We start from the raw sequence: 17,705 nt of genomic DNA on the forward strand, positions 1-17,705 counted from the left end.
AAGAGCAAAAGCAAAAAGTCTTTGAGCAAAAAGTCTCCTGATTTAATTTTTCCAAGCAACAATCAATTTCATTATTTCCAGGAAGTAGAGCAGGGTGATAAATTGATTTTATCTATCCAAATTTATGGTTCAGGATGATATAGCCTAATTGCGTTATATAATTGCGTTATGGACCACCTCTCCAAGTTTCTGTGGTTCGTACTCAATTCAAGTGTTCTCCTCGGACAGAAGAGGAACATCAACATTACGTCATGCATTAATAAAACCGAGGCGCTCTGGGTTTCCGGGCGTCCAATCTTGGGAAAACCACTGTCCACTGCAACATTTGCCAAAATTCTGCAGTGATTAAAAGCAGCTCCTCAAACAGAGGCAACAGCCAGTTGCAAAAAACATTGGTGGCACTGAAACTACTGCTAGTGGAAGCTGAGTTTTACATCACCACAAATGTTGTGTCTGTTAAAAATCAAACGAGAAAAACATCCCTCTTTTTTGTTGTTTGTTTTCACTAAAAACACCATGCCAACAACAAGCTGCGCTAACTAGCATGTAGCCATCACAGGCAGCATAGATTCATGTACAGGGCTACACCAGCTTATAGCATCCAATACCCACATCGTAAAAACTGTAGCATAAAGTCAGACACTGGAAATGAAAAGTGGCACATTTTCTCTACAACATTTTACGTCTTCACATTAATTTGCATAACATTAACCGTGGATTCACAGACTGAGCTCATTTCCAATCCATCAATGTCACAACCTGAGTGGCTCATATTGCCCCCAAAACAACTGTCCCTACGAGCTGCGAGACACTGTAATACCTATAAATGTGCAGAATGAAATTTTCTCAAGGATGCGTGCAAATGAATTCACCGACTAAAAAGATAATGGGGAGATATAATAAGTTGGCCTTGTAGCACAGAATATTTTTATCCTGAATAGAATCGGTAGGTAGATCTGGATGAATGCCTGCAACAGAAAGAACCACATAAATAGAATAAATCAAGATATAATAATCATGTGGAGTTCAAAAGTAGGAAACAAGCATCATTGACCATAAAGAGTGAAGGTCTGAAACAACTGATGTTAACAGAAAGAAGATGTGTTTCATAATGGAAGCAACTTCTTCATTCCCCCTTTTATGTAGTGGCCAGAAACCTCAACACAGCATAACCACCACAGCAAATTACCAAGTAGGTGCAAATGTAACACACTGACTGGGTCCATGTTGATGGAAACGCCAACAGTGCCAGGATGTTAATGATTTATAGAAATTAACACAAAGGTGGTTTATGATACCGTAATCTGTGAGAACTTGCTGTCAGTCAAAGTGCAGGGATATTTTTTTTGTTTGGTAGCATGGATGCTAATGTGCATGTGCTACAAACACGAGGAAATGAATCTGTGTTGATAAGAAAATCACATGAGATTTACAACCACTTCACAAAACCTTCAACTTGGTCTGTGCTCCAAAGAGACTTGATTAATGCACTGCCCTTGTAAATGTTGAGAAAGGAACCCAAAAAGGGGAATCAAACCTGTTTGAAAGAAGTCTGAAATTACCCAGAAATCATGGCAGATGAGTGCTGCTCAAGATGTTCAAGGACTAGAGAGCTTTGCATAAAGTAAAATTTGAATATCTTTGATTAAAAAATCAGCTCTAGGTTCTATATTTACACTGAAGAAGTATCGAAGCCTCAGTCCACAGAGAAATGCAAACAGCTTGTATTCAGAAGCCTTAAAACCAGCCGTCAGGACTTCCTGTGACTTTGTGATGTCACAACAAAGTAGTCGCCAAGCCCCGCCCACCACCTGGACCCCCACCATCCAGCACTTGCAGGCTCTGGTTTATGCGGGGTTTTTTTTTAACCTGAAATCTACTTTGTTTTTTGCCCATCATTCAGAAAATGGTCAGCCAATCAGAAGGAGAGGCTCAGAGCTTCCTTCCCTCTGATTGGCTGACACCAACTTGCTGTTACTGTACTAGAGCTCCAGAGAGAAGCTTTAAAGAAGAGATAGGCTATAAAACTACAGTGCACTGAGATAGGTTTTTGGTTCTTCAAACCGAGAATATATCTTGGATGGATCAACACTTCAAATAAAACCCAAGAGAAGGGTTAAGTGGAGCTTTGTAGTCTGAGAACTGTTTTACCATCAAATACTCCAAACGTCAGATATAAACCCATTAGATCCACAGGAAGCTGGGATACCTGGTTAAACTGCTGTAATCATATGAGATCAACCTCAGCAGAGCAGATTATTCACTAATTAAGTCTGGACTCATTTTGCACAGGGGCTCATCCTGCAGACTAACATGGACTCAGTAATTCCCCCCCTTTTTTTTCTTGGGGTGCAAATTACAACTTCAAAGCAGACTCTCTAGCACAGTAATACTATCACTGATTGAACATAATTGCTTTAATTAGCTCAATTTAATTTATCAAATTAATTATATCTGTTTCATTTACTGTAAGATACAGAGCTAGAGAGAGAGAGAGAAATAAAACTGAATTGCACAAGAAGTACTGTAAGAAGTGCATTTTGAAACTCATTACTCTACAAAAGCCAAACTTAAAAAAAAAGAAACAAAAAGGTTTGGCTCTTGAATGGATTTGTGAAGTTTTGAAACTGTTGCCTGTTCTGCAGTTTTCACTTTCCCTGACAAAGTTTCCCAAACCAAACAAGTCCAAACCCGTCTGTAAAAATAGCCACTGGCTCCACTCTACACTCTGGTTTTGAACTCTTACTGTATTGTGAAAATTATCAGTCAGTCATCAGTGTTAAGTTATTTCCGTTCTGTCAAGTTGTCCTATTTTATTGATTAAATAGAAGATGATTTCATAATAGTCCAACCTTGGAGGGACTCCTGCGATGTCTTGGATCATGTACTGTGAAACTGCCTGAAGCTCAGAAGATACTTTGAGCTGCTGGCCCAGAGCCGTTTCTGATTTGTTTTCCTGTCAGTACCTGCCCTCCCCCGAGTGTCAGAGCTGATTTAAATTAAATCAAGACAGGACGATCGAAGACAGGAAGTGGTGCTGAGACGACTCGACCTGCGGGTGGCAGCCGGTCAGGCACAGAGAGGAGAATTTGCGCACGGAGTCGTGGGCGTGTTTGTTAATGCGGGGCGTCCGAGATGTGAGGTCGTGCAAGGTCAGGATGACTCCTTCCTACCTTCTTTCCATTTCTCCCACTTTAATGCAGGTCGCTGAATCAGAACGATACCGACGCATTTTAAACGAGTCCTTGATTTCAGACAAGTGCTGAAAAAAGCAGGCTTGTCAGTTTCACCATCTGGGTATTAAACCTGTCAGATGTTTATCAAGAGGAGGCAGTGAAACAAAGACTCGTTCCTGCCAGGATTTTCCAGGCTTGGTTCCTTTTTTTTTATTTCAAACGAAAGTCTAAATGGGGCTTTTAGACTGAAACTAATGCAAATAGGTCAGAATGATCCATGTAGAAGACGTGTACGTGCATTCAAAGAGGTGCCATGTGGAGCTGCAGCAGTTAGACCAAGTATCATAAACGTCATGATGAAAAAGATCAGAATGTAATTTTACTTTGAACATTATTAGAGAAAAAAACCTTCAAAAAGTCAGTTGTAAAAATATGAATATTTAATCTATATGTTGCTTTTAACCATTTCATATATATAATAATGTGACTCAAGGATATCAGATCCAGTTTTACTGAACATTTTCTTTTTCTCCTTTGACTTCAAAAGGGGCTTTTCATCACTTTGTGAGCAACAGACAATATGACAATATATATATTTGACATTTTATACTTTTTTTCACTCACACAGAGTGGCACTGACTGTAGATTGTAGATTTGCCAGTCGTTCACATCGCCTGCACTAGCAGCCTGGACGTTGAGGGAAGAGCCGTGCTTTCGTGTTGTTTATGGCAATTTCTGACCCTACCATACTATTAGATATTGGCGATACCCTGTGTTTGAACAGACCGACCAACAGTTCTGCTTGAAAGTTTGTGAACCCTCAAAACATGGTGCCTGTGATTGTGGCCAAATAGTCAGTAAATCATTTTTGGACTCATCTGTCCAGACAATGGACGTCCAGAAGACCTCTGGTTTGTCCAAGTGCTCTTTGGCAAAATCTTTGTTCTGTCTCGAGAGCAGAGAGCTTGCAGTAAAATTCATGCGATTTTGCATGAATTTACCTTGGAAACAACTCCGTCTCGTGAGGTTCAGTTATTATCTCATAGCGTGGTGAATGTGCAGGTCACAACTTGTCCACCAGAGCGTTTTGGAGTTGTTGGATTGTGTATTTGATGAGTTTGATGAAGGAAACCAAGAAATCCCATTAGCCTCTGTAGCTTAGCTCTGAGCAGCTCGCGGCTCTGCTCTGCCGTTCTAAAAATAGCTTGCACTGACAATTGAAGGTAACAAACCTACTCCTAAAACTATAGGGATTATGGCAATTGATTTATTCAATTTGCCAAAATGTTTAACCATACCTTTAATCTGAGTCTATTACCTACTTGACTTTACCAATGCACCTGGGGTTCACTTACTTTTGCACATACTCTGATTCTGTACTGTTCACCATTGTGGCATAAGTGCAGCCATCTTCTTTCTATTATTAAAAGCCTTGCACCTAAATTTAAAACCACACAGGATGACTCACCTCTGTTGTCTTGGGCTCCAGACATTCTGCCTTCTCAGTGGTCCATTCCGCTCCCATCCTGTGTCGGGAAAACCGTCAGCAGATGGGGAAGAGGAATGCACAATAAGTCTGTCCACACATAAATACACAGCCAATGGTCCAGAAATGTGTATATGTGTGTGTGTATATACTGCACATGACAAGATAAATCAAGTTTATTTATAGAGCTCAAAATCCTACACAGTCCCCACAGCAGATGAAGGATGCAGAGAAAAAAAGACAAAAGGAATGAAATGGAGGAAACCTCAGCAGTAAAGTGAATAAAAATCAATGGACCAGGTCCTGTGGAACAGGGCCTGTGAAATAAATAAATCCAATGTCATTTCCTTACACTGCTCCAAGCCCAGTGTGCCAGGTTTCTCTCTCTCTGCAGCCTCACTTCTTCTTCTCCCTCTTCTTTTTCTTGTTATTCCAAACTAACGACAACGGTAATGAGACGGAGGTCAGCTGACGGGGCATCGCTTCATCGTAGCTATAGAAACCCAACTTTTATTATTAGTACTTAAAGTTTCTGCTTTTAATTAGCAAACAGTATCAGACAGTGCACCAATGCAAATACAAGGACATACCTGGATATACCTTTTGACTCGGGTTGAGAACTGCATATTCATCTGATGGTTATTTGCATATGAGTGTGGCCTCTCCATAAATCATAACTTATATCAAAAGATAACATCAGTTCTGGTCTTTGTCCCTTCTTTTTTTATTATTAAAAAAGTGGCAGTGGAAATGCGTAGACATGGTCGCTGATTGGTTATTCTTCAGAAAACTTTAAAACTTTAATGTTCCCAGTCATGATCGGGTTGTGATAAGACTCTTGCTGCCAGGCCGAGGCTGTCCGTCCAAAGGAGATGGTGACTGATAAGACACTTTCTAATTCCCCCTGAAAAAAAGAAAAGAAAAGAAAAACAGGCATCGGAGTTTGGAAATGTAAGACCTGACACATTTATCTCCAGAATTACTTGAGAGCATGAATAACTGCATCACAAAAAGGTCACTGAATACAATTTCTAAGTTCGTGTAAAGTCAGTTTTTTGTCCCTTGAACAGGGTGCAGGATATCACCTCAGAGCTGATGCTTTGGCCTGTTTTGACCAAATCTTGGCTTGAAAACTCAGCTGCTGTGTGGAAATGTACAGATTGTACTGAAGACTGAGCTTCTACAGAAAATACAGAGATAGAATATAGATCCATATGGAAATGTATAACATCTGGTTTTAGAAATAAATACACTGTGGTTATCAGATCCACAAAGGATACTCTTAGATTTGTAAACTGTGCTGTCAGATTCATGCGGGCCTCGAATGCGAAAAGCTTAGGAAACACAGATAAGGGATGAAAAATCCAATGCAGAGCACAGAGATATAGCCTACTGCCAAGTTTCACCTTCTTCTTCTTCTTCACATCATCAATCAGGAACCGCTGATCTTAAAAAGTTCATACCGAACCGTCACTTCGGCAAGTTTGAAGTTGCTCGGCTGAGTGGTTGTTGAGAAAATTGAAATGCAGACAGACCGAGACAGAGAATCCTCTATTTATAGTTTGATATTTTCACTTTAAATCCCAACATTGAACCCTGTCTGACTACATAGGCTAGAGAACATTTCTGGAGTCATTACACCCCCAAGATCTATATTTTACAGCTCCCTTATCAGTTCTCAGACAGAAAATGTCAGTCCTTCCCGGAAACTACTCTTTGTCACAATCACAAGTTCCTAGTTTTTCTCCTCTCCATCCTATGAAATCACAGATCAGGTGTCAAGGTGAAGCCACAGACAACAGCAGTAAAGAGCACTTTTTGAAGATCGCTCACATTTGCCTAACGCTAAAGACCATAAACCACCAGTCTAAGTCACTTTCGTTATAATGTGCTTAGAAAAAAATCATCTGCCGCACACTACTGCATGCCGCTCATTAAGGAAGCCACGTGTGTGGACGTTGTCGTCATTTCTAGGGGGCATGATTCACATCTGGCATCATCTGGCCCATCCTCGTTCATATTACCATAATTCCCGCTGATAGAATGAAACCTGTTTCCCAGCTCACAGTGCCGCTATAAAAGCCCATTACAGTATTAATCAGTCCCCACACACTCCTCATGTAGGAGTGTGTAGCATGTGCCATTGTCTGAGTGTGTTTAGGAATTTGTGTGGGATCCACGTGAGCTTAATTTTGCATGGTTTGTGTATTTCTGGGAGGTTTTTTAAAGTGAGATGACGCTGAGAAGTGAGTGTTGCGTTCCTCTTGTGGCTCGTGTCGTCGTTACCAGAATACTAAGTAGATACGCGACTCTATTTCCCTAATGTGTATTTGTGTGACAGGGAAAGAAAAACAACACAATAGACCATGACATCATTAAAGACAGAGAGAGAGGGAGTTGATAATTAAAGAAGGGAAGAACGCACATCTCTATTTTATTCATGTCATTGCTGCAGGACAAGCTGTAAACACTGAACTAAACGGCTAACGTTAGCTTATCTGGTGTAAACACATCCGTTAAACATATTGCCGACAACAGCCGAGGGAACTAATTGTTGTGTGAGCGTTTAAATGCTCTGCTGTGTTCAACAGCTAGCTGCTTTAGTGCTGAACCCAGCGGTTTACAGTAGGCTATAGGTTTAACAACTTCCTGTTACGGCTGGAGGCTAGGTCGATGAGAGCTGTGGGAGTCAACCAAAACATGAGGTAGCCTAACGGTGAGCTGAAACTGCTAAAGATGCTAGCTAGCTGACTGACCGCCATGTTTTCCGTACTACAGGCAGCTAACTCTCAGAGATAGACATCTCAGTAGTTGTTAATAATAACACCAATTTATTAATAATGCAAAAACAAGACAACCAGATATTTCAGGTGCACGGCAGAGAAAACTTACTGATTAGGAGCTATAGTGCATTATCCCACAAATACATCCAGGTTGTTGTAATTAATTAGTTCATGTCTTATATGTTTAGACAAATGCATTTTCATCAGAGGGCTTAGTGTCACTTGTTCCTTTGTTATATTTTCCCTTTATCTTTATGACAAATAGATCTACTTTTCTTTTTCTTTTTTTTTCTCAAACACAACTTTTCGTTTTTAATTGCTCAGAATTTCAGACTGCACATGCTTTGCTTATAGTCACTATAAAAAGTGGATAAATGTTATTATATGATTTCAAAGCACGAGAAAGATCTACAGATTTAACTGTTTTCCATGTGTGTTTCGGAAAAAGACAAAAAGCGTGGAAGAAAAAGGAAGAAAGAGTGAGAACAAAAAGAGAGGAGACTGCTTCAGTCTTTGAGACTAATTCCCCTCTTTTCTGGTTTAGGAATAAACCCCTGCAGACCCTATTTTCTGCCACAGCTACACAACCCCCCTCTCTGCCTTCTCCCTGTTTCAGCAAATAAAACCTCCTGAGGGAAGTGGACTGCCATCAAGTTGTCTCCTTTTGTCTGAGTATGCTCATATGTCGCCCCCCATGTTGCCTGTAAAATGCCAGATTCCTTCAGAATTGGACCCCGTTGATTTCCACGAGGGGATGTCTTGTGTTATTTTCCATTCATGAACACAGAGCAGCAGATCTGAGCCACACACACACATACACACACTCTTAACCTCATGGAGTATGTTTCCTGGCAAACCCTATGTCTTTATATTGGTGGCGACCCAGATTTCAACTTGTTTTTCCTCAGTGGAGTGATTTTTATGAGGCAATTTATGAAAGGCTTCTTCAAAATAAATCATAAACCGTCACAGCAGCTTGTCACGTTTCTTTTCCCTTTCCTCGACTTGATTGAAGCGAGTGTCCTTGAAACCTGTAAGGAAAAAGGAAAGTCGAGTGGCAAGTGGACTGACCACCACTGTCAAACAGATGGTGGAAAATCATTCATCTGTTCCAGCTGAGACACACTCATTATATCTCTTTCTCTTTGGCTTTGATTAAACTTCGCCTGGACACCAACACCAACAAAACGGTTGAATAAACGTTTATTTTAGACAGTCGAATTTAGAGCATGGCAGAAGAAACAGCATTATGTTTAGCACATTAGCCAATTTAACTCCTGAATGGATGAGTTAGCTGGACAGTGCACATGGGCCGGAGGTGCAGGCTGACTCTCGCTTCAATGGCTGCAAAAACCGCCGGCAGGTCCGGTAAAGGAAAAAGACACGAGGAGTCGTACAATAGCTGTGGTTTGGAAACAGCAACAAGACTCTGTTTTCCCATGGTGAAAAATATAGACTCATAATGATCTTTGGATTTCAATGTCAGCCAGATGTTTCATAGTTTAATCTTGAATCTCTCCTCTGAGAATTTTCCAAAGAATAATTTTCCTTATCAGGGGACTCTGATTTACTGGATGTGTCATTATTGTATCATTTACCATGTTTGTTTGGTCTTTAAGATGTTTTATTTTTAAAGCCAAGTTATTTGATGATGAATTTTGACTTTTACATTTTCTTTTTATCTTTTATTGCAATGACAGACTGTTTCACACAGTTGAACAGAATCAATTACTTGCGATAGAAATTGTGTTTTTTGAGTAAAATACTCATCAGAGTCACTCCAAATTAAATGTTTTCTGTAGATCATAGATCCTTGATGAATACTAGTTTAGATATCCCCACAAGCTGGTAAATTGTATCCGCCAGGTGCAAATCAGTGTGTGATTAGATGGATGGATGGGTAGGAAAACAGGGCTGAGGATTGATCAGCGGTAATCAAAACCACTTTAAATCTGAGCCTCTGTGTCTCCAAGCTGCTTCACAGGTAAATAACAGATGTTTTTACAAGAAATATTTACAACTGAGAAAAATAAAAGCCATTTCAAAGTTTTGCTACTGCTACATAACTATTGTTAGTGTTAAAATTTAGCATCAAACTTTGGTCCTTCACTCAACAACGGCTGTTTTGGAAATCAGCACCAACACTTGGTATTCTCTTGTTTTATTGAAATTAGCATGCTAAACAGCTAGCCCCATTCCAGACTGACCATCACTTCCCAATAGAGATTCTGTGATACCGCCAAAGAAAGCATCCAGTCTAAGAGAAAACCAACGAATAGTCTCATTAACATTCCTGCTTTCATGTGGGGAAATCCCCGTCCAAAATATTATGACTCCACAACCACATCTGGAACAAAACGTCCTACACAAGACAAAACATTTTTTTTTAAACAAACAAGATAATCCATGCTTTTTATTCACAACTCTGCATTTGTTTTAAATTATTTTAACTTTTGTAAGGTTAAATATCCAATTTATATCAGTCCTAAGATATGTATGCTAACCCCACAGCTAAACCTACGAAATGACCCAACAATACCTTACCTGTACACTATGGTCTGCTTTGCACAAACTTTTCACTTCATTACACTTGAGCGCTCTAGGAAAGCGTGGTGATCTTTCCTTGGTATTCAGTGGGTGTTAGTCAGTAGATTCCACAGAAGGTGTAGTTGTGTTTATCAGTTATATCACTTCCTGCATTGGTTAAAGAACCTAATAGCAAGTGATGAATAAAAACTATACAAAAAGCATGCTGGAAAACATTTGGATGGCTCTATTCGCTGTAAAACTCTGTGTGTTTACGGCATGGTTTGTTTGTAGTAAGTCAGTGTGAACATGAAGTAAAACTCTTAATATCCAGATAATGCAGAACTGTCCGGAAACTTTAATCAACTACTAAAATTAATGACTTTAAATTAAATATGAGGCCTATTCATTATGTTTTAGGCAGACAATTCTGATGGTTCAGAATCTGATTTTAATTAAAGCTCCATATCAGACCAATATATCAATATAGGCTGACAGAATTATGCAGTTTCATTTCTGCAGCAGTAACATACTCTACGTTTTTCCACCTGAGGAAAAAAGGAAACGCTTAACAAACAAGATGTGGCAGTTCAAACCAAATGTACAAGACTTCCTGTGCCGGCGTTTCTTCTTGCTGACGCTTTCAGTCAACTTGGATCAAAAACTCTTCAGAGTTCGTACGTGTATGTATCTTCTGACTCAGCTGCCGTTGAGTCACTTGGCCTCTGCTCATGTCTGTACAGGGTGTTTTTTTATCAAGGGGCGGAGATGAGGGACTGCAGGTACCGTGGGAAATGGTTAATCAAACTGTCTGAGATGATGCCGCCGCAGAGACGGAAATCCCCTTTCAAACTGAGGCGATAATGAGACTTTGTTTAGAAAGTTGTGCCTTTTTTTCCCCCTTCTCAGTGAAAGGAGAAACTTTGGCCTTTTACTCTGAGGGGAAGTCGGAAGGCTGAGGAGTTGGTTGCTCATTAAAAACCTCTCTGTCGTGACAGTAGTGAGTATACCGCCAGCAGCACAATATATAAGTCGGGCAAGTAATGGAGAAAAAGTTGCCATTTCATTCTTTTTAAATACCGTTTCTCCTCATTTCACCGGTAACTTCAAATTTGTCGGGCAACGTTTTCATGATGCTTGAAGGGACGGGGGAGGTGGTTGGATCTTTCACGGGGGTTTCTTGTTCTGCCATGTCTGACATGCCTGTGGTAGTGACCTTTTGCGAGATCGCTGATGAATGTAAACCTCCCGCTGCATCCGCTGTTCTCCAGCGCAGCTACATCAGAAAACTGTATTTCCCATTTTATCTACAGTTCAGCGAACTTGGTGGAAGTGTTTCACCAGAGAATTGGAGGCATTCAGCTCAAAGTTCGGCTTTATTACTGGGCCTCAACAGAGAACCACCCACACCCCTCCGCTTTGCTCGATCAATGTATTACAAAAGACAAACTGCTCTTAGAAAATGAGAAGAAAAATCAGCAGTTATCAAGTAAATTTGTATTTTTCTCACCAATGATCTAGTGTCTTGGTGCCTCTGGGAATTATTCATAGCTTTAAGCCACACTAACTGAAGGGCTGGATGGTGGCAGTGACAGTTGCATGGATCATTGCAGCACAGGTGGAAGGATTGTTGGAGAAATCCCACCCCCACCCACAAGTAAGCCATGTAAGATAAAAATCCACGTGCTCGGCCGCCCATTCGTCTCTTCCCCCTGGTCGCTGATGCTGTCGTGAGCAGGTGGAAGTCATTAGAAAACCTCCCGTCTCTGTTTACCTGTCGTCAACACGGACGGTTCGGCTGGAAGAAAAGATAAAGGGAAGTGAATGAAGTCTGAAGTGAGCTCATGTTCCTCCTGCTATACTTGTGAGGACAACAATGAGTCACAGACCTCGAGAGTGAACGTACAGTAAAATAAGGACATTTTTAGTTGGTCCTCATTTTGTGAAAGGGCTGTTTTGAAGGCTAAAACCTGGTTTAAATGTTAAATCTAAGAAGGGCTGATCTTGAAAAGGTTATCCATGCTTTTACAGTATCTCATCGCGTTCAGATTATTGTAACTCCCTGTACGACATCGGCATTGGTCAATCAGAGCTTAACCGTCTACAGCTTGTGCAGAATGCAGATGCTCGACACATAACGCCGGTGCTCTCCTCAGTTCGCTGGCTTCCCGTTAGGTACAGGATTGATTTTAAGATTCTTTTATTTGTTTTTAAGTCTCTGTATGGACTGGCCCCGGGATATTTATCCGACCTTATAGACGTTTTTCACAGCAGCCATTTTTACATAAGATAGTAGGACAAATACAGGTGTTACCAATGATACTAATTAAGTTTCCATTCCATTCAGGCCAAACAGAGTCAGGGAGCTGCTATTGTGCATGTTGGCTCATTAGAAAAGCTCTGCTCCACTAAATGGAACAGAACCTTAATTAGTATCATTGGTAACACCATTTGTCCTACTATCACAAGTCAAATTGGCTGCCATGAATTGTTTAACCTGGCCTTTTGGTTAAGTTAAGTCACCTTTATTTTTTTTATTTCACTGTTTGACTGTTTTGCTTGTATTGTTGCTGATTATTTTATCCTGTAAAGCAATTTGGTTGGCCACAGGCTTTTTAAATGTGCTATATAAATAAGTTGACATTGACAATGTTAAGCCTCCTAGGCACGTGGGAGTGTGTACACTTTTGAAGTTTCACATTGTCTTTTGAGCGTCACTCATCCGCAACCATTTGATCAAGAGACAGGTTTTGTTTAGTCCGCAGAGGAAAAAAAAAATCTCTCAAGCTCTGTTTGTCTTTGTGACTCACTGACTTTTATTGATATACCAATTTTTTTTAAAAAGTCAAGAGAGAGACGTGGAGAAGGTTCTCCGTCTTTCTCTGCTACAGAGGAAGTGGCACTGACATTAAGAGGGGGAGAGTTCAAGTCACACATGATGTGACATGTGTGAGTCCCTTAAATTTTTCATGTAGTTCCTGCCACACTGTCGCTGAGTCACTTTAACTGCTATAAAAAAAGAAAAAAAAGTGCACCCTTAAGTGAACCAGCTGTACGGTGCCAAAGGTGATGAGCGATGGTGACAGACTGAGCTCGTAGTCTGACAAAAGTCCAACATCAGCATCGTCAGGCTCGTTTTGTCAATTAGGCAGGCGATGATGCGTGTGGAAGCAGCTCGCAGCCTCGGCTGACCCGCACCGCCTCATCTCCTTTACACCTGTGCCATGTTTGATGGTGTGTACCAAGGCGGCTTCTGCTGTAAGACAAATGTTTCTATAAAAGCTTTTCCACGCTTCAATACCTGACTCAAAACCATCGCCCTTCAATGGTCTGAACTGTCAAACAAAGGGTGATGCGTTTTCTTGATCCCCTTCATAGGTGTCGCTTGGCAAAATCTTTATTTAGGTGTTTTCTAGAAATCCACATTTTTAACAAACAAGGTTTTGGAAAGAGCCGATCATGACTTATAGCTATGTTTGATCATTGATTGACCAACCAGCTGCTGTTCACTTACTCTCTGAGTATTTGTTATTGTAAACATCATGGCGAAGGTCCGGACCTCAATCTTTTTCTTAACCCCCACCTGCAAGGGTATTGTGCCGAAACCCAACTAAACCAAGACCTTCCCACAATGTTAGCTGCGTGTTCATCACTGTAACCATGACAACGAAGGTCCTATAAGATCACCCTGCCCCTTGGGCATCTATTTCAAGAGATGCTACGATGGGTCGCATCAAAGAGTGGCAACAGATGACCTATACGGTTGTTGAAGTTGTTCAGTGGAGCAGAGATGTCCACATACATCCATCAAAGGAACACAGAGGACATGTTAAAACACAATGAAAGCATTGCTTTTTTTTTTTTTGCAGAATTACTTCAACAGGACGCTTCGTTCAGGATATTCAGTTGTTGTTGCAGAATCCAAACGTGTGATGTCTTTGACCTTTTGGATATCTAACAGATGTGGTTTAAGTTGCTGTTTATGTTTACCCAACCTATTTTCCCCTTATGCTTGAAATGTCAAGAGGCTTATCTGCGCCTGACACAGTGACCATGGCAAATGTGATGATGAAGGTGACAATCAGATCCCAGGAGTCTTTACGCTGTAATTTAATGCCAAACCAAGGTTTGACACGAACAGGACCTTGGCCTTGGCATATCTTCAAAGGTATGGATGATATCCATCTTATGCATGCTAATGATTTTGGTCCAGTACCTTCAACAAACAACAAAATTGATAATTCAAGGTCACCAATTAGCATTCAAAAGGCTGAATCACATACTATCAGGATGTGAATGATCTTTTTGCAGTAAACCCCATGGAGCCCCTGCACTTCTAAAGCCTTACGAAGCTTTTAAAGTCGGTTTGAGATGCTGGCACACAGCCTACACCAGCCAAAGTCTAAAAATCTTTTTTCAAGGTATAAAAGAGACATCAAATCAAATCAGCCTCAACCAGAAGTGAAAAAGAATGTCTTAAAATCGGTCTGATATTGCATCAGATATTCTCTGATGAAGTGCTGCCTTAGGTGATGGGAGAATTAGCGTTATGGGGATTGATAATTTCTCTGCGTTATAAGTTGAAACCCTCCTGCCCTTCCATTAGCAGACCCACGGCTACTGAAGGGAGCATTTGCGGCAAACCATAGATGAGGCATTAAGTATCTGCTGTTGGCCCTTAAAGGGATACTTCACCCAAAATTAACAATTCACCAATTTTCTACTCACCGTCATGCCAAGGAAGGGTTTGGAGAACTTTCACTGTCATCAAAACACTTTTGGAGTTCCAGGGGGGGTCCGGCTGGCAACGGACTTTCATAATGGTGGCGGATAGTGGAGATAGAGTTTGTATCGTCCAAAACACACACTATGAAACATCCAAATACCTCCATACTGCTCGTCCGTACTGACCCAAGTGTCCTGAAGCCGCCACATGAAGTTGTTGGGAAAAAAATTGCGTCGGGAAACCTTAGTCTTTGGGTTCCGGGGGGAGTATGGTTGCAAAGCTGAAACTTAAAGGAATTGTCGGAAGGGCACCACCAGGAGTGGAGCCTGCGGCTTAAGTCAGAGGACCTTTGTTGTTATTGTTACAACAATAGACACAAGGTCAAATTAGTGGAGTGGTATTAGATAAGGGAAACAACACGGATTACTGGGTTCAAAACAGTCGTCTCCTGAACTGATCAATTCTCAGGTCTCGCCACTGGCAAACCCTGAGTTTTGCTAACAAGGTGAGACTCATTTGTTCCCCCCACTGTGCACACAAGAGGATAGATGGCAGGTGATTCCTTAGCAGAAAAAGAAGAATGCCTCAGCTGAGATACATCACCTTCACAGGCACATATTCATGTCATTTTCATTCTTTCCCTACTCGCGGGCGCCTACTACCAACAAAGCCAGGCTCCGCGGTGTATATCAGCCTCCCCTGGACCACACGCTGACCTCCAGCTCTGCAGCTTTTGTCGTCCGCCTCTTTTGTCAAGACAAGTTTACTTACAGGGAGCCTTTATGAAGCTGCTTGGAAATTCTTTGAGTGCAGCATGGTTCAAAGTCACAGAGCAGCAGAGGACATGTTCAGAAAAGACAAGAGACAACACTTGACAACTTGTGAGATATGATTTGTGCATGTCTCTGCATCTGTATGCTTGTATTTAGATGCATGTCACATGTTCTTTCGTGTGGGTAAGAGAGCTCTTCAGCAGTGTGAACAGTGAGTTGTGCTTAGTGCAAATTGCTCTTTGTCCTCATGCGATCTCTGTGAAACCGAAAGAAAACACCTTTTGTTCTTCTTTTCTCTTCATTTCGTCTCAGGGTATCATATTTCCCCAGATCACCTCCGTGCTGACCTTTGTTTTGGCACAGCTCATGCTTTTATTCTTCAGTTACTTTCTCTAGTGTTTTGTATTGCCCTCCAGTACTGTTTTGTTGTTAAACATTTATCTGCTCATATACCGCACATAAAAAGGCTTGGCCTGCTCTTTGTTGATGACTGCTAGCGACTAACACAATAGTACAATGGTTATCAGCTTGATGAATCATTTATACAATTCCTCTCTGTTTTTTTTAATAAGACAATATGTTAAGTTTTAGCCAAATATCTTCACCATCGGCTGTATCAGTCTGGAGTTTGATAGCGATATTCATGGTCCTCAGAGGATGAATCCTAAGTTTGCAATACCCTGAATTTTCCTCCATAATGTTGACAGTATTTGATTTTGTTTTGATCCATTTACTAGAATAGAATAGAATTTGATACAGATATCTGTGATCCCCAGAGGATGAATCTGACTGATTATTGTGATTCCCTGATGTACCCTCTACAAATAAGGTTGACAGTTTTGTTTTTTAATGAAATGTCTTTTTAATGAAACTATTGAGGAACTCATGAGGGTCGTCCAATTAACGGGGTTGGCGGCGTCCTTGGCCAAGACACCTTACCCACCTTGCCTCCTGTGAATGTTTAGCGGTGGTGGGAGTGGCCGTTTGCCACCACCACCAGTGTGAATGTGTTATGAATGGATGAATGGATTATGTAAAGCGGTTTGGGTACCATGGAAGGTGCTGTATAAATCCAAGCCATTAAATTTGATACAGATATTCAGGATTCCCTGAGGATGAATCCTTAAAAGTTTGGACACTTGAACTTCACTCCATTCTTTCTCAACTTCTAAATTCTCTACAGACTTGCCAATAGAAAAGTTGCAAAATACTTTCAGGACTAAAAGAAAGTTCTTTTTCTAAAAAACCTTCCTCTAAAAGAATTTATAACTTCAAATTGCAGATGCTTTTTGTTGAATTTCAGACTTTACTATAATGAATGTGGCCGTGAAGCTCTTTCTGTACACAAAATCCAACATTTTCTTCTTTATCAAAAGAAATTACACATTTGAATACAGAAGACCAACTATGTGCAGTGTTAAAAAGGCTTATTAGAGGTGCCACGAAGAGTTAACAAGGCTACCCACCAGCCTTCAGAGTCAAGGTAAAGCCATTATAATAGAATGTGTGTATAGAGTGACTGTGGGGCTGAAGAGCAGATATTGGCTCTTTCTGTAACAGAGGCCAGATACTCAGGGAGGGTCCTTGATTTAAGAGAAACAGTAATACAGTAATGCACTGAGACAGAGAGGATATAGGCGTGTCTGCAGGGCTGCTTGAATCCTCTGTGATTAGATGTGACGATATAGGGATTTAAAAGATGGACATGTAGGTAAAAAATACAACAATTCAAGCAATTAAACATAAAAAGATGAGGTTAGGAAAAGAGATTATGCCTGCACTGACTTGTAAAAGGTAAAAGTCAAAGAGCAGGCAAAATCATAATGCCTCTGCCACAGCGGGCTCTGACAGAGACCACACGGTGTTATACCAGTCGGAGGTTTAATATATGAGGAAGCAGGGTTTGCATTTGAAGTCTACAGGCTCAAATATGACTCACCCCCGGCTGTCAGACGTACCTCGCTCTCTCTGCATCTCTAACAACGTCAGCCTCTTCTTATCCCCCATGTACTCTCCACTCTGAACAAGGCTTCATGGAAATGGATGGTTTTACCTCTCACCTGCTGCGTTCACAAAACAGGACAAGAGAGTGACAAGAAAATCAAAAAGACTTGCCTACGTGTAGTTTTTTTTTTATTCAACGTTGTGAACTACAAGGAAAGACCATTTCTTGTTGTGTTGACACCAGTGGAATTCATTTGAAATAACGACGGAAATTGATTTTTGATAAATAAT

This window comes from Trachurus trachurus (genome assembly GCF_905171665.1).
Source record: "Trachurus trachurus genome assembly, chromosome: 18".
NCBI lineage: Eukaryota > Metazoa > Chordata > Actinopteri > Carangiformes > Carangidae > Trachurus > Trachurus trachurus.